General features: G+C 43.9%; 1 protein-coding gene across 1 annotated transcript in view; it reads left to right on the plus strand.

Annotated features, from left to right (window-relative positions):
• Positions 1 to 346: 346 nt before the first annotated feature.
• LOC146062973 (uncharacterized) overlaps positions 347 to 17,597 on the plus strand; it is a 98,498-nt gene continuing 81,247 nt past the window's right edge. The window contains exon 1 of the mRNA XM_083174982.1: positions 347 to 835. The gene's annotated coding sequence lies outside the window, so the exon portion shown is untranslated. The remainder of the gene's footprint in view (positions 836 to 17,597) is intronic.

The following is a 17,597-nucleotide window of genomic DNA, read 5'->3' on the forward strand; positions in this document are numbered from 1 at the left end:
TTGTCTGACAATAATTTGCACACTTGCACAGGGTGGGTTTTCGCTCTTGTCTGGATGGTGACTATAGGATCGCAGGCCTCTGCAAATTCGCACAGCAACAATCAGTTCTGAATCATGCCCTATAAGCACCTGCGGAAAGAGCTGACCAGAATTGACTTACAATCGGTCAGAGGACAGAAAAAAATACTCTCCAACCCGCCAGGAAGCGGTGGCTTACTGTGTCAAACCGTTATAGTAGGCTTTGAGAATGTACAGTTATTCAAAAGCAGAAAGATAACACAGTCCTGTGTACAGACTCAGAGCGTGACTGTGAGGCAATGCCTCGATTTGCTTGTCAATAATAAGAAAACATTCTGAAACACTTTCATTCATTTCAACTGACCGGATCATCAGAATTTTCCTTTTTATCCAGAAGCTCAGTGTAGCAGTTCTTTATAACATTCCTAGAAATTCCCAGTGCCCTGCCCCCTTTCATGGTCGTAACTCTGAATACAACTCATTATTCCCACAAGGAGAAAATGCAGCAACAGGAAGAAATCTTTCTTCTAGTGCATTCACTGAAATGAGTTTCTGAAGATATCAACTTGATTTTTACTTACAGAGATTACTAATATAATAATTGGAAAATCCTATTTCAGTTAAGCAAGCAAAGTAGAAATTGCAGAAGTACCATGACTTTCAGCTTCTGGAAAAACTGAATTTTCAACCTGTTGACACATCCCCCTCTGCTGATTCACAGATGTAGAAGCTTTATATAGAGGGTGGGGAGCAAAAGTTCTCTCAGTCTATACATCTGCAACACAGAGCACCCACTCCAGCCGACTCCACAACCAGGGTAGGTGACATCTGGATTTCATCATGCTGATAGCATAACAATAACAAAATCTGTACACTTCAGCAATGTTCTAACTGTACTCTATATTGTATTGTTTTACAAGAAGCCTCTAATATGTTCACTGTGGAAATACATAAATGAAACCAGTATTTCTTGCATGGTACATAGTAAGTCCTTACTGAATCTTATTTTAAGGTGTTCAGCTTTGAATTACTGTTTAATTTCTTAAATTTACCAACTGTTAAGTTTGAATTACTGTTGTATTGAGCATAGGTATGTACATATATTATTGTTTTAGGAACCTCCCCATTCATCATCATGTCTTTCTGTATTCACTTGTTCTTTATAACACAGTAACAAGAGCATTTGGGATAAGTCTTCTGCTAGATCATAGATTTGGAAATACAGGTTGAGTATCCCTTATCCAAAATGCTCGGGACCAGAAGAATTTTGGATAATGGATTGTTCTGTATTTCTGAATATTTTTAGATTTCAATGATGTATTTTGAAGTATCTTGCATTTATGTTGTACAAACACAACAAACACATGAAATACACACAAATATATTTTATTTGTGCATAAAACAAGGTTTCAAAACATAAAACAAAGTTTATGTACTATCTCAGGTACTGAATTGAATGTCAAGCAATCATTTTCTTGCACATATATAGTGCCAGTTACATATCATGTCCCCAGAAGTGCTGTTACAGATGTCCCCAGTAGTGCCAGTTGCATATCATGTCCCCAGTAGTGCCAGTTACATATCATGTCCCCAGTAGTGCCAGTTACATATCATGTCCCCAGTAGTGCTGTTAGCAAGAAAAAAAATTTTTTTTATCACTTTCTGGAATGTATGGTTTTTGGAATAATTTGGATAACGGATATTTGGATAAGGGATACTCAACCTTTATATATTTTCCGATCATGCTATTCGTTCAAAAAATAAAAGTTAAATGTAAGAGATTAATCTTTCTCCACACACAGCTTGTAATGTAACATTTACATTAATATATGCAGAGGAGCCAAATCCATCCATACCCCACATGTGATGTAGAAGTGTCGAGATTTCAGACCTGGAAGAGCTGCTCTGGACTAATTCCCATTAAGATGACGTTATGCTTGGAAAGATACAATGCATGTAACACACAATATTGAGACCACATGAAAATGTTTGTCAGGAAATCCTCCTACAAGAAGTAGACAACATTTTGGCTGTTCACAAAGTGTCTCCAGGACAAAATGCAGCTTGTCTACTTCATATGCTGTAGAGTGTTATACAGAGCCAAGTTCTTTATACAAAAATGAAGCTTTTATCCTATAACATACTGTATTTCTCCTTTCAAAATGAAAAATCTGGAAATGATCGTGTTAAAAGGCACCTTGTTTGTAGAACACTCACAAGGCTGGACTGCAGGAAACGGCATATACTTAACCCTTTGTGTGCCAACATCTGTGATAGATGCGCAAAATATCCACTAAAAACACCAGCGTCTGTCACATTTGTTATACAAATTTAAATAAAAATAATGTTGTGTAAAAAAAATATATTTCCTATATCAGTTAATCTTTACAGGTCATAATGATGAATAAAAATGTTTAATTGGCAATTTTTAATCCTATTTTGACATATTCACTTGGCGCTCAAAGGGTTAATGTAGCCCTTAAGGGTGGGGCTCACAATAAATTAAGACTGAGAGGGAGATATATGAAAGCTTAGGGAGAGATAAAGTGGAAAGATACAAAGGCTACCAATCAACTACCAACTCCCATTCTACAGGGTGTGTTTGAAAAATGATAGGAGCTGATTGGTTGGTGTTTTGTCTCCTTCCTAGCTTTGATGCATCTCCTCCTGTGCCATTTCTATATTTTGACCATACAGTTTGGAATCTTGGTACAGAATATTTAATTACACTGAGTAACCTGTATATAGTAGTAGTTAAAGCTACCTACAGCATAAAAGACAGTGGGCGGGATTCTCGAAATGAAAACTGCAGTAAAATCCCTGTTATCAGGGTTTTTACCATATTTTGTTATGCAGGTTTTCGCTGCGAGGGGGGGGGGGGGGATCACCAGCAAAGGCAGGCGATACCACATAGAAGATTATGTGCTTCTTAACGCCACCTACTCTGCCCCACACAGACCCCTGCTGCCTTGCACCGACCCCTCACGCGTCCCCTCACCACGGAATACATGTAAAGTAATCCACGTCCCCTCGCAGGGCTCGCTATGCTTGCCACGCTGCAGGCTGGGTGGCTTGCTGCACTCGCCTTTCTATATAAAATCAACTATATGCTATAGTGGATAGTGGGGTTATGAACAGGTAATACAGTAAATCGCATCGCACATCGAATCGTATGCAAATTGCATGAAAATCGTATGCAAATCGCATGCGATATCTGCTGCCGTGAAACTAAACAAGTACCGTGAATCCTCTTCCAGGTGCAGGGAGGAGGAAGAGAGCCCGCCGCCGCCGCAGCAGCACACCCGGCTGGATAAGGGAGGGAGCGGGGAGCCGCCGGGACCCGCTGCACATCGCCGGCCACAATGGAAAGGACAGCTCTTAACTCAAGAGCTGTCCTTTGCAATAATTATCACATATGTTAGTGCATATGCAATAATTATGTCTGCGGTGTGTGGGCGCGGATGTTAGAGAATCCTGCACATGAGTTGGATGGGATTGCCATTTGAGAAGTATTTAAACGGTGTTTCCTTCATGATATTCGTTTTAGAGGTCCATGGACCTTATATTTGTTTTACTTCATTTCAATGGTCAGGCAGTTTGTGATCATATTATCTAATGTGTTTCTAATAAATATATAAAAAATAAAAAAAACACACATTTAATAATGGGGTGGCTGTGTACCGGATACGGTTTTTCTCGATGCTATTCTGGCAGTTTCTGAGCTGCATTTACTCTACGTGTAGAAAGTGTTGATCTAATGTATCTTTTTACTTGACCTCAGCAGTTTTCTGGGTATGTGGGCGGTTTCATATCTCTGTACAAAACAGTGCACCTATCAAGTGCCTCATCTAGGGTTGAACACTATATATACTGCATAATATACACATTTCTGTACTACGCATGTGCTTGTATAAGTTGTGTATCCCTCATCCAAAATGCTCGGGACCAGAAGCATTTTTGATAATGGTTTTCTGTATTTTGGAATATTTTTATATTTCAATGAGGTATCTTGCATGTATGTTGTATATACACATTAAACACACACAAGTATATTTTATTTGTACATGAAACAAGATTTTAAAACATGAAACAAAGTTTGTGTCCTATATTGAGGCACTGAATATGAATGCCAAGTAATTTAGTGCAAGTTACATATCATATCCCCAGTAGTGCCAGTTACATATCATGTCCTCAGTAGTGCCAGTTACATATCATGTCCCCAGTAGTGCCTGTTACATATCATATCCCCAGTAGTGCCAGTAACATATCATGTCCCCAGTAGTGCCAGTTACATATCATGTCCCCAGTAGTGCCAGTTACATATCATGTCCCCAGTAGTGCCAGTTACATATCATTCCCCAGTAGTGCCAGTTACATATCATGTCCCCACTACTGCCAGTTACATATAATGTCCCCACTACTGCCAGTTACATATCATGTCCCCAGTAGTGCCAGTTACATATCATGTCCCCAGTAGTGCCTGTTACATATCATATCCCCAGTAGTGCCTGTTACATATCATTCCCCAGTAGTGCCAGTTACATATCATGTCCCTACTACTGCCAGTTACATATCATGTCCCCACTACTGCCAGTTACATATCATGTCCCCAGTAGTGCCTGTTACATATCATGTCCTTAGTAGTGCCAGTTACAGATGTACCCAGTAGGTTTTCAGCAAAAAAAATAATAATTCTGGAAACTGGTTTTCAGAATAATTGGGATAACGGATATTTGGATAAGGGATACTCAATGTGTACCGTATCCTATATGCATGCATATTTTTCTTTATGCGTTCAGTGGCCAAATCCATTTAACTCTAGACGAACCTCAAATGTGTAATTTTCCACTTTACCCCACACATACCTCAGTCCATGAAATTATGGCATGGGCACACACACACTGCAATTTTGGTTATTTTGTGGGCACAAAACAGTCACTATACTAGGTGATCCCATTGGAATGGGTTTGATTATGTGTAAAAAATAAAAAAAACTATGTCAGTAATGCAGATCAACCTATAGTTCCATTTGGTAATTACCCAGCAAAGCAATGTGATGCAATTAATCAGCCTAGTAATCAAAATAAGGTACTTGTGAGTTATCCGGGCGTCCGATTTTTAAATCGGGTCGGATCGGGACATCGCATCGCATTGCATGCGACCATCGGATGCGATGCGATGCGATGACCCGATTTTTCCATAGGAATCAATGTTAAAATGGACTGAGTCCATTTTAACATGGAATTCAATGGGAAAAAGGGTCCTTTTCATACCCCTACTATCCAAGTGGGCATGGAGTTTGATATAAACCTGTGGCGAGCCACCGAGCCCGAAGCGTGGCGAGCGTAGCGAGCCCCGCGAGGGGACACGGAATACCGTCCCCTCGCGGGGCTCGCTTCGCTCGCCACGCTTCGGGCTCGGTGGCTCGCTACGCTCGCCACAGGTTTATATCCAACTCCATGCCCACTTGGATAGTAGGGGTATGAAAAGGACCCCTTTTTCCATAGGAATCATTTTAACATTGATTCCTATGGAAAAATCGGGTCATCGCATCCGGTGGTCGCATGCGATGCGATGCGATGCGATATCGCATCGCATCGCATCTGATTGTATGCCTTAACTTAAGGCATACAATCAAAAAATCGGACGCCCGGATAACTCACAAGTACCCAAAATAATACAGTAGATAAGTATAATCTTTCTATACACATTGTTGGCTTTCATACATTGTCTGGTTGGTGGGTGGTCCTTGGGTTGCAGGATGAACACTTCTCAAACACGTGGTAAGATGCACAGAAGACTTATTAGAGCTTTTAAAATCTAGCAACAGCTTTATAGATTTGGTCTCACAGAGAAAAAACTGCAGTGAATCTCCATCAATATTGTGGCAGCAGGGACTCCGTGACTGCGCCTTGGGACTTTTTTATACCTTTTTTCGAGCTTTATAGATTTGCCAGAGATTGCAGTACCATTGGCCTGCTGTGTCTCACATCCTCACATTTGGCATACTCAAGTTGCCAAATGTGCATAATTCTAGGGTCAGTCCCTCATTTTCATCTTTTGCACATATAATTACCACCGCAGTCCAACTGCTAAATAAAATGTATTGTTTAATTCTTATTTTCCAGATAAAAAACTGTACATAAACAAATCTCTTATATAATAGCCCAGAACTGTCAATCTGTGAGTGTATGTATAATATGTATAATGCTGGGCGGGATCTGGGCGGAGTCATGGAGTGACAGTTCTGGGCTAATATATAAAAAATATCAAAAGTTCTGACCCCGCACAGAATAAATGCTTTCTCCCTCAGACAGTACGCAATGCTGCTGCTGAGGTGCCGCTCTCCATCCACTCCATCCACCTCCTTCTATCTCAGTGTGGACCCTCCCCACCTTCATCATCAGAAGCCGCCCCCCCCCCTACCCTCTGCTCCCACTCCCTCCCCAGAGACACTGCGCGGCCTCGTCCAGCATAGCGCTGCCGCTATCTTACATAGCCGCCACAGAAGACAGGATGGGGTTCAGCGATTGGGACCAGCACGATCCGCGGAGCTGGCTGTGTGATCATTGTCACTGCCATCCTCCACAGCTGCCCCCACTGGAGTCACGGAGCCTGCAGGAGGGAGGATGAGGTGCAGCGGCCGGGCCCAGGCCTCCTACAGATAACAGAGTCTCCTGCTGGGGAATGGGGGTAGGGGGGGGTGTGTGCAAACACACGCCCCTACCCCACCCACCACACTCACAGCTCCCCCACCCACAGCACCCCTAGCATCACCGCACCCACCCCTCCCCTACCCACAGCGCACTTGCATACACCTCTTCCACAGCCACACCCACCCTGCACCTAAGCCGCACACAAATGCTGTACCCCTTCACCCGCCACTCCCCCACCCACGCCACCCATGCACACACCCACTACACACCCGTTACTACAGAGTTCCTTCATAACTATATGTACATCTTTCTCTAAGCACTGTTCATACCAACGGAATAGGCTACACCCCCTTTACAATCACACACCCTTTTAATCTAAAATATGTCACCTCTAACTAAAGTAGCAATACGGAATATCCTCCATATAATACAACCCATATTTCATGCAATAAAGAAGTCCACAGTTTAAGGGGGCGGAGCCCCTTATGACTGTGTAAAGAGCACCCATAGGGCGCGATGAATCACCTAGTTCAGTAATATTACTGTGCATAATGATCATAGTATATAGCACATAACATATGTAGATGTGCATTCTTGTATACTGGTACAAAACTGCATTTTCCCCAATGGCGTCAATTTCAGTTTCCAATGACCTCATACACACTCACAATCTTACTACTCATGCACAGGAGTGCAGTGCCAGTAATGTGGTCACACGAATACTGGCTAGTAAAAGGACCGCATTAGCATTTCCCATGCTGTGTCACTGGCATTTCATCTTGCAAATATAAATTAAATCAAGAAGTTTCTGTACTAAGCCTTGGAGAGAGAAAGTGGAAAGGAATCTACCAACCAACCAGCTCTTAACTGTAATTTTTCAAACAGCCTATAACATGACAGTTAGGTACTGATTGGCTGGTACTTTATACTATATGTATCCTGATGACGGTTATTGAAATAACCGAAACGTTGAAGACTTTACAGTAGTCATTGTCTCTTTTCATCTAAGGAACGTGAGTGCCACTATCTGGAAAATGTATGTATGTATATATACTCTAGAGGTCCTAGAGGTGGACTGAAACGTCGACCATACAATTGTCTGCCATGCTGCCTGATTAAACTAATTTTAACTTAGACTGGTGAGTGACTCCTGCTGAAAAACTGTACATTTATACTGGACCAACTTATGGCCCTTTATGGAAGGTCACCCCAGCAATCAATTCATTTGCACATGAGAGTGCCAGCCAACTGGTGAATATATATATATATCTCATGTACTAACAATGGACCTAAGGCCTGATTCAGACCTGATCACTGCTGTGCAATCAGATAGCCGCTGCCCAGTCTGTGCAAGTGTGAGCGAGTCTGACCCACCACAGCTCTGTGACAGAGACAGGGTGATCGAGGACGAAGCTGACATCAAATGGTTATTTTAAGGTCGACACCTTAAAATGGTCAACATACTATAAGTCGAGATTGACAGAAGGTCGACACAAGCTATGTTTGGCTATGATCCGTATGCATATGCAGTCATTCCATAGTCGACTGGCTTGTAAATTTGCACAACAGCGATCCGGTCTGCATAACCCCCCTAAATCAGAATGGTGCAGTGAATCTTTACGCAGCGTCTGTGCAAAAATATGGTAATGTCAAATCCAGCAGAAGCTGTACAGTTACACCCAATAATCTGTGTCTCTGCTATGCGCTATAGGATGCACATCATGCAAACATCCACCATGGATTTCCCCCTGATCGCACAGCTGCAAATGCATTTGCAGCTGTGCACAGGGGTGGGGAGACACTCTGGCAGGGCGGCGTTCACTTGATCGCTGGGCTCGGAGATTCGAAGCTCCGCGATCAAGTCTGAATCAGACCTGATGTGTGTGAAGCACAATGGACGGTGACAAATGCTATTTTGTTCCCCAGTTATCTGTATATTTGTATGTCTCCTTAAAACATACTAGCTGTTATACCGCTGTGAAAATAGAATATCCACATACAGTACATTCTAGCATAGTGCCGACTTATGGCCACATTGTTACTAACTAAATGATACCTTTGGAATGGGCCGCAATGTCATGAAATATGAAAGCTGTATAGTCAGGATTGTGTCTAAGAAATATTGGGCCTAATTCAGAATGGATTGCCAATTAGCGAAAACTCTGCAATCAGACAGTTGAAGCCCAGACAGGAAAAAAAGACGACCTTTGCATAATTGCAAATGCACTGCACATGGTGATGCATTTGCAGATCATTTCACATAAACCTAACCATCTAACAGTTTTTTCCATCTGAGTAAAGGTCCCCATACGATTTCAACGGATCAGGCCCAAATCGGTTGTGTCTGACATCCGATCTAATATGCTGTCCCATGCACATCGCATTGGACCCGGAGATCCTATGTGCTGCACAGAAGATCTCCGTTTCGGCCCCCCCTTTTGGTGGCAGGGAACAGGGATTGCACATGATACATTGCATGCAGAAGGGCAGCATATTGGGGGGTTGTATGCGACTTCTCTGAGGGGAGAAGTCACTTATTCTAGTTGATTCGGACAGATGCGTATTTTCGGACGGCCACTGAGTGTTCTTAGCCCCGCTTACCGTACGGAACGCTCACACCGTCCGAATGCGGTAAAACGCAGAGCGAATGGACCGAAAGTGGATGTTTCATGTGAACAACTCCCCATCTGTGGGACCATCGAATGATGGACCGAGCGGTCAGACAGCTCTGAGTGCTCCAGACCACTCTGACATTTTTCTGTATGAAAGCAGGGATATGGGCGGGCAGCTGGCATCTGGCTATGTCAGATGTCTGTCCCCCACATGTGCGTCATGGCCGGATTACCATACGTACGCCCAGCGTTTTCATGGGAATGCCCATGAAACGCAGGGCGTATGCATATGGTAATGAGCCTAAGCATCCCTTCATGCCCCTCTCCACCCCCTGCACGGATGGTTCCGACTGATCATTTTCTGCACGGACCTCACAGAAACGCCTCTGCACATGCGCAAACACCAAACATCGGCCGTTCGACCGCACACGGAGCCGTCCGACTCAATCAGAATAAGGCCCATAAGGGCACCTTAAGTGTAAGGCTTCCACTAATCTGCTAAATAACCAGTCAGGAAGTGGTCATCGCTGACATCAGAGACCCACCCGAAAAATGCCTGGGCATGCCTGCGTTTTCACAAACTCACCTAGAAAACTCCATGTTTCTCCCCCTAAACAATGGCTTCCTGTCAATCAAGCTGTGTAAACTCTGCGGCCGCTATGTGTGAGAAAATGTATTCAGAAATTGCGGCTGTGCATGCCCAAGGCGTACGCTGCAGTTGTTCTATAATTGCTCATTGCTAATTCGCTGATTAGTGTTCCATCAAATTAAGCCCAGAATTAGCAGTCTTTTATTCTGTGGTTCCGTTCGGTTTCTGTGATATACGGTATATCAAATTGTACAATAAGGACCTATACTTATTCTAAATAGTTGTGAATATAATTATGTTGAGAGAGAGAGCAAAGAAAGGACCATTTTGATTAGTTCAGCAGTTTTTAATAATTGCAAGTAGTTGGATTTATAGTCGCTGGAGATTAATGTTTAGTTTGGCTACTGCTGTGTTATTTAATTTGGGAACATATGTAATACAGTACTTTGTTTAGTGTCCCTGGAGCTGAGACTACAAGGCAGCATAATCACTGGTGATAACTGCATGCTATTACAATATAACGCATGCAGAATAGCCTAATGCTACCATACCCACTTGTGTTATTACCTACGATTGCGTGTGTTGCGTTAGTGCAGTGTATTTCCTAACTCTGATTGACCCTCAGTTACCTCCTAAGCACAAGTAAAAGATAGAAAAAAAAACACATTTTGTTTGATTTTTTACCAGAAATGCCAGTGTGTCCATGGAAGTTGGAATTCAAGGAGTTGTTCTGTAGTACAGATAAGACATCAAGTTATTTTATTTACAGTTTCTTATATAGCGCAGCATATTATTCAAGTATTGTAGTTAAACCAGCAGCAGAGCACTGAAAACTTTTTGCAGTTAAGTAGAATGTTCTGGGCCAAACAGAGCTCAGCTGTTCACAGATCCCAGAACCAGATAACAGAAATAATCTTTCACTTAATCCTTGGCTATGGTGTGCTGTTTACTGCCATACATACTGTTTCTGGCAAGCATGTTCATCTCTGATGCAAAACACAGGATTGCCTAGAGCAGGGAGCTACTAGCTAGAGATCATCATCTTCTATGCGGCAGACTCAGGAAGTGTAAATGAAACTGGACCGTTAGGATGGGAGGGCATATGGGGATAAGAGGCTGCTGTCTGGAGCCGTCTATTCTGAAGCGTACATGATAAGTGCTTGTGTTGCTTGTGACTTTTGTAAGCTCAGAAATAAGTGCGATGTGCATACTGTCTCTACAGGAAAATGTACATTGTACAAAAGAACAGCATGACTGGCTCAGCTGGTACCTCTATAGGTGGAATATATAAGCTTTGGAGGTCATGCCAAACTGTCTGCACCAACCCTGCATTATGTGTATTGTGCTCTCTAGGTTTTTGTTGTGTTAAATTATTTCTGTTCGGTTTTCTCGCCACGTGATTTTCGGGAGCCTCCTGTCCATTCCAGGAGGATAGGTAAGTATGCACCAAATCCTTGTGTTATATTTAGGGTTACCACCTCATCCTTTCATTCTGGACACATATTAATGACACAGGTTATGTGGCTGATTAAAACCAGGTAAAATGGAGTCTTGAAGTTAGCCAGCCACAGAACCTGTGTATTTAATATGTGTCCAGAATCAAAGGGATGAGGTGGTAACCCTAGTTATATTTCTGGTGTCTATAAAGTGATTTGGAGTCCGGTGGGAGAAAAGCGCTCCATCCGCTCCACCACCATGGAGCGGATGGAGGAGGAGCCGTTACTGCTTAATAGAATCTGCCCAGGAGCCACCGCTCATATTCTGTGAAGAGAAGAGGTGCCGCTGCCTCAAGCTTCTGCTGCTATCCGGATCCTTCCCTTTAGCTACTCCGTGGAGGGGAAGGGAGGAGGGGCTGCTGTTCGGAGCTTGGCTGCAGACAGCAGGCCCGGTGATGGTGAGCAAACACCCCACCCCCACACTTACACTTCTGCACGGCCATCCATATTGTACACCCATCCATCTGTCTCCCCATATTATGGTGCTCTGTCCTGTCTCTATGGCCATCTGTCAGTCTGTCCGCTATACCCCCCAGTCCATTTGTCCCTCCATTTGGTGCTCTGCCCCACTGTCTATGTGCCCCCATCCATATTTCAGTCTGTGCCCTCATATGGTGCTCTGTCCATCTATGCCCCTCTTCTTCATCTGTCCCATCTGTCTTCTGTATGCCCCAAATGTCCTTTTATGCCTGCCCCCATCCGTCTTTTAATCTGCGCCCCTCATGTCCATATTTGTCCCCCATATGGTGTTTTGTCTGTCCATATATCTCCCCATCTATGACCCCATATGTTGCACTGTCAGTCAGTTTGTACTTGTCCCTTTGTCGGCCTAGCTCTCCCCTGTCCATCGTCTGTCCGTCTATGTCTCTCTCTCTGACACTTTCTTTCTCTCCCCCTGACACTGTCTCTCTCAAACCCTGAAACATTCTCTTTTGTTCCCCCTGACACAGTTTCTTTCTCCCCTCTCTCACTGACACACTGTCTCACCCAGACACCCTCTCTATTTCTTTGTCTCTACTCCTTTCTCTCCCTAACATCCCCCTCTCTCTCCTTGACACCTTGTCTCTCTCCCTCATTCCTTGACACTCTATTACTCTCTTGCTGCCCCTTTTCTCCCTCCCTTGCATTCTCTCTCACACGCCTGCTCGCACCCCCTCTTTCTCTCTCTTGCTCCTCTCTTTCTCGAATTCCTCCTTTTTCCTTGAAGCCATCTCTTTTACCCTGACTCCACTTTCTCTTCCTCTCGCTCCTGGCTATTTTTATCTCTACCCCCACCCCCACCCCCCTAACACCCTCTTTGTCTATCGTTCCCGGTGGAGCGGGGGGGCCTTTAAAAATTTTGCTATGGGGCCCTCAAATTTATAGTTATGCCCATGAAGCAGGAGGTAATTCTGTCCAATCATTGTAAGTGCCTGAGCTGAAAACAAGTGCACACTCACCATTTTCCTCTATGGACAGAGGGAAGTGGTCAATCCCCTGAGCCGCAGCCCACCTGGGGTGTTGGTCACATCCCAGGTGCCGGGCTGTCTGGGCTAGGGGAAGTTTTGCCACTTAAATTACTTCCAGGAGCCTGTCAGGGCCTCAGGTCACCATCTCTAGCCCAGAGCTCCAGGATGGGTAGCCTAGACCCCTGGCCAGGGTCTCCTGGCCATGGAAGGTGGTCAGAGGGTCCACACAGCTCAAAGAGAGCTTGAGGTTCCTCCCTAGACTACCAGGACACAATAAGTGAACTTTATCTTTAAAAATACATTTTAAATTACACCTTATACATGTGTTGTGACCTGCAGTCCCAGCTCAGTGCTGCACATATGAAAATACTTTTATATATTTAATGTGAAACATATTGCCCAGCTCCCCTAGCCCACAGCCTGCAAGCTGGGGCTTTTCTGCAGCCTGGGAGCTGGTGCTAGGGGCTGCTCCTTCGGTCCCCCAGCATGTAGCACACAACCCTATGTACTCCCTGCCACATAGGGAGCTGGATAACCTGGTTCCCCATGAGCAGTGCACTCTGGGCAGCAGGGCTGCATTGCCCATTGAAGGATGTAACCTGGGTGGGGGCCTCACCTTGTTTGTGACGCCCCTGCTAGGACCCAATATTGGATCCCTCTACCACCTTGTGGAACCCATGGTGCCGATTAGGCCACTCATCGCAGAGGCCAGGAAAGCTCCATGCTACCATGGAGATCTCTGGCTTCTTCCCTGACCCTAAACAGTGGTAATCTACACTTGCACCCACCCATTAACACTGATATAATTTATAATTATTATCAGAGGAGTAGCTAGATGACATGGAGCTAGGCAGCTGAGAGGTATGCCGGGCCCCGGTAAAATTTTTGGGACGTGGCCTAATTGAGGGAGGCGCGGCCACCCCCTGCGATTAGGCCGTGCCCCCAAAACGTTTAGGGGGGTGAAAACACACTTTAAAGTCGAGGGGGGGGGAGAGTGTTATTGTCACCCCATCTCTCAGCAGCAGCAGCAGCACATACCTACAGCATGTACTGTGCTGACAGCAGGCTCAGCATGAGCTCTCACGCTGTCAGTGAGACACTCATGCTGAGCCTGCTGTCAGCACAGAACATGCTGCACGTGTGTAATTAGTACCCGCTCCCCCCCTCTCTCGGCGGCCCTGCATGGAGCCCGGAGAAAGGGTATATTTCGATACACCCTCCCCTCAGTAATTTTTCCTTATTATAGTAATGCCTCTTAAGGCCCATGTATGTTTTTTATAGTGGGAGTAAACGGGGTTTCCTGGAGGATACCCAAGTAAGCACGGGGTTAATATACAAACTCGACACAGTTAAAGCCATAGTGGGAAGAACCTAAGCCATGACCTCAGTGCTGTGAGTCAGCAATACTAACCATTACACTATCCCTGCTTACCATACCTGAAAATATTATTGAAAATATACGGAAATTACAAGAATAGCAAACAATAAAATAAAAAGTTCCATATGAAACTAGGATGACATGCCCATTTCCCCATTCACACCTCTGTGACATGATCAATCAGATCAAAACATCCGTGCCTGCTATAACTAAATCAGAGCATTCACTTTAAACAATCTCATTGCTGCTCCTTTAAATATCCAAGGACACCCTGTACCTAGGAAAGCAGAGGTGACGTTTCCAGCCCGCTCTCAGACTGTTCCAAACCAGGCACATTTTATTTGCTGCTGAATAGCAGGATTAAATTAAAACCTTAGCTTTGGCAGTTGGTATGACTAACCGCTAATCTGGGTAATTCAGAAACACTGTGCGAATGGAAAGCTTTGCTGTGGAAAACTTTTCATTGTTATATACATACAAGTCTGTGAAATGTTATATATGCCATGGCAAACACAAAGATGTAAAAGCAAAGTTTAAAAAAATAAATTAAGAGAAAAGTACTGGTGGAACGGAGATTCAAAATACTATCCACTACCTACTGTAAATAAGGGTGTTGGCGGATTAACAATAGGGCGGCTGGAGCTGCAGCTCCAGGCCTCAACATAAAAATAGGCCCATCATTATGTCAGAATGATGATCACCAGCTTGGCAAATGGTTGGTCATAAACCATAAGTATTAAAATTAGATTCCTATTTTACACATTCATGCATTTATTGTTCTTTTATATATATATATATATATATATATATATATATATATATATATATATAGTACGGTTTCCAGTGCGGCACTCCAAGACAAATAACGGTAACTTCAGTAAGCTTCAACCATTTCAACCATGCTAAGCTTCCCTAATAAATGGTTGAAGCTTACTGAAGTTACCGTTATTTGTCTTGGAGTGCCGCACTGGAAACCGTACTATATACACTATTTGTGTGAAGGCACCCAGCCAGCTGCATACACAGGAGGAGTGCCGGGCCAGACAGTCTTTGTATATATATATATATATATATATATATATATATATATATATATATATATATATACACAAAATGCTCGGGACCAGGAGAATTTTGGATAACGGATTATTCCGTATTTCGGAATATTTTAATATTTCAATGATGTATCTTGAGGTATCTTGCATTTCTGTTGTACATATACATCAAACACATGAAATAAACACAAATATATTTTATTTGTGCATAAAACAAGGTTTCAAAACATGAAACAAAGTTTGTGTACAATCTCAGGCACTGAATTTAAATGCCAAGCAATCATTGTCTTGCACATATATAGTGCCAGTTACATATCAGTAGTGCTGTTACAGATGTCCCCAGTAAGTTTTTAGGAAAAAAAAAAATTTTGGTTCACTTTCTGGAATGTATGGTTTTCGGAATAATTCGGATAATGGATATTTGGATACGGGATACTCAACCTGTATATATATATATATATATGGAGACATTAGGATGTGTAGTGTATGGGTTCTATATACTGTACCTACATGGCATTGGCCTCACTTCCTCAATTTCTCATAATAGGCCCTTGAACATTTCCAGGTGCATAATCCAGCCCTGGTGAGGGCATAAGAACCAAACTTCTTTTATAATGGTATCAATCAAGTGGAGAATTTGATCTACCTACACTGTAAGGGTACATCCAGCAGGATATATTTTCCCATGATTGGGCATGTGTAGCAGCTCTGCTCTGTCCCTTAACCCTTGTGCCTTGTGTGAAAATTGGTGTGAAAATTGCCAAGCAAACATTTATATTCATCATAATGACCTGTAATGTGTACCTTGTATAGGAAATATAATCTATTTTTTACACAACATTTTTTATTTGAATTTGTATAACAAATTTGAGTGACGCTGGCATTTTTAGCGGATATTTTTGTGCATCTCTCACAGATATATTGGCATTAAAAGGGTTGAACTGTATGATCTAGTAATCTTATTATATACCATTGCTATTGTTGTCATAATTTGAGCCACTTGCCAAAAGAAGGGGGTTTCTGGGCAACACTAACAACCTCCATCATCCCACCCACTTCCATACTGAAGTGGGCAGAATGCAGCCATAACAACACTATTTGCTGAAAAGTGTGACATACTTGTACCTCCCAACCGATTTACGGCAGGACAGTCCCACTAGCTGGACACTGATCTGCTTTGTCCCACAGTTGGGGGAGCCATTGGATCTGCCAATGAAGAAATAATGAAAACGGGGTTCCCAGCACTAGATCACACCACTTTACTCCACACAAGGCCAGGCCCACCCATCACAAGATTATGTCCCGTTTTTATGCGGTCGCACGGCTGGTCCTGCTTCACCAGTGGGAACAGTTGGGAGGTATGCCCTGGCCCTTTTGCAGCAGGGGCATGGCCAACATGTGATTTACAGAGCCATGCCAACACTTTTGCCCTGGGATCTCCCCTTCCGGATCTGATGAGTCTCCGAAAGTAGATTTCAAGCCCCTAGATATTGTAATAGACTGTCTCTTTGTTGACTTGGCTAGACTTTGGAGAACAAAAATGCTCTTAAAACCTATGATCTTTTCATATTGAAAACACTAGGGCCCTCATTCAGGTTGCTTCGCTCCCCAGCGCGTTTGCACAGGGGAGCGATAGGGGAGCGATGTTGTGCAACTGCGCATGCACATAAACTTTTACGCACAAGTGCAGCCACTTTGTGCGAGCGGGTGTGGCAAATTGATTATTCGCTGACCCGTTTGCAAGCAGCAGTGTGGACAGGGGTTGTGGGGTGACGGACATGGGTTGTGCCCATGGGAACACCCAGTGTTTCATGGGAGGTCAGAATGACCTCCCAGGTACAGACAAAATGAAATAAGAATATATTACAATTTTAAGCTGTATTTAATTAGTCAACATACAGCAGGGTTGCCGACTTACTTATTCTCTTCACCGGGAGAAGCCGGGAGAGGAGAGTTTCAGTAGCCACTCAGGGGGCGGGGCTTAAGCGTGACATCACTAAGCCCCGCCCCCATGCTGGCAAACCAGCGAATTCAGGGATCTCCGTTAAGGGGCGGGGCTAAAACAACATGATTGTGTCATTTTAGCTCCGCCCCCTCCTCTGAGACCCGAGGATTGCGGCATTTTAATGCCGCGATCCGGGGGTCAGCGGGGGTCCCCCCTGAATCCGGGAGGGTTGCCCACCCTTCCGGGGGGCCGGGAGGGGGACCCGATTTTCGGGAGACTCCCGGAAATTCCGGGAGGGTCGGCAACCCTGACATACAGTATGACAAAAGTGTGACAAATTATCTTTCACACAAACAAACAGGGCCCTGGGTTAGGCAGAAGAAATGTAGGTGCTTGCAAG

Source organism: Crinia signifera, chromosome 3 (genome assembly GCF_055691185.1).
Source record: "Crinia signifera chromosome 3, ASM5569118v1, whole genome shotgun sequence".
NCBI lineage: Eukaryota > Metazoa > Chordata > Amphibia > Anura > Myobatrachidae > Crinia > Crinia signifera.